This window comes from Otolemur garnettii, unplaced genomic scaffold, assembly GCF_000181295.1.
Source record: "Otolemur garnettii isolate 467f Iridium unplaced genomic scaffold, OtoGar3 scaffold00012, whole genome shotgun sequence".
In the NCBI taxonomy this organism is placed as follows: Eukaryota; Metazoa; Chordata; class Mammalia; order Primates; family Galagidae; genus Otolemur; species Otolemur garnettii.
The window spans coordinates 19,880,124-19,881,194 of NW_003852407.1; the positions used below are offsets into that span (position 1 = coordinate 19,880,124).

Consider the following 1,071-nt stretch of genomic DNA (forward strand, 5'->3'; position numbering starts at 1 on the left):
TCTTCAAGTTAGTTATGTGTAAAATGGGGATAATAAGTGGCTCCGCCTCACAGGTTTCTATGTGGTTTAAATGGGTTCATCCACACAAAGGCTTAGAACACCTGGCACGTGGTACATTCCCAGGAAGTATCAGCCGTCATTAGTGGCTAAACTTGCCATACTTCAGAGACAGCTGCTTGTTAAAAAAAAAAAAAAATCACACTACTAATTCAAAGTAATACTTTTTCATTCTAATATTAAGTGAAAAGGGATAAATCTTAGGCATAATCATATTCTTTAATTTACAAAAGTCTCAATAAAAATACTGGACACAATTCTTCCCATCTGGGCAGCAGAGTGAAATCATTTTTTTCATTAATACTAAATACAGTGCACTTGGACGATGATTTATATCTGACGACAACATTCTACTCTTGTCTGTTAAGATCTTCATGTATGCAATATTTAAAAATTCTATTTTCCCCTTTTATTTAACATTTTCTCTTTGAGTTAGAAATACAGTGAAATGTTTGAGAGAACAGCCTTTCTAGAAAACCTACTCCAATTTCCCTTCCAATTGAGATTTACAATACATGGTCATTCCTTCCTTTACAATATTTTTATTCTCTAACTGAGACTCCTGTTTCCACCCCCCATTCTCACCCCCGCATTAAGTATTAGCAGTTGGAGAAGTTGCCTGGCGTTTCATTAGAGAACCACAAATGAGGAATGGTGCTTTAGGACTCTCTAATAAACCCAATCCTGATTTCAGAGGCCTCAGAACAGTCAAAGTACAGCTTTGAGAACAGTGTTATTTTCATGTATTTTTTGTTTTGTTTTGAGACAGGGTGTTTCTGTTTCCCAGGCTGGAATGCAGTGGTGTCATCATAGCTCACCGTAGCCTCAAACTCCTAGGTTCAAGAGATATTCCTGCCCTGGCTTCCCAAAATGCTCGGATTACAGGTGTCCATCACCACACCTCCCAAAGTGCTCGGATTAGAGGTGTCCGCCACCACACCCAGCCTACATAATTTTAAATCTTCTAGTAGCCCACATTTTAAAAAAGAAGCTGGTAATATTAATTTTAAATGA

General features: G+C 37.6%; 1 protein-coding gene across 1 annotated transcript in view; it reads right to left on the bottom strand.

Moving 5' to 3' along the window:
- The window catches only part of DSG2 (desmoglein 2), a 50,333-nt gene that overhangs the window by 25,831 nt on the left and 23,431 nt on the right, over window positions 1-1,071 (bottom strand). The window lies entirely within an intron of this gene.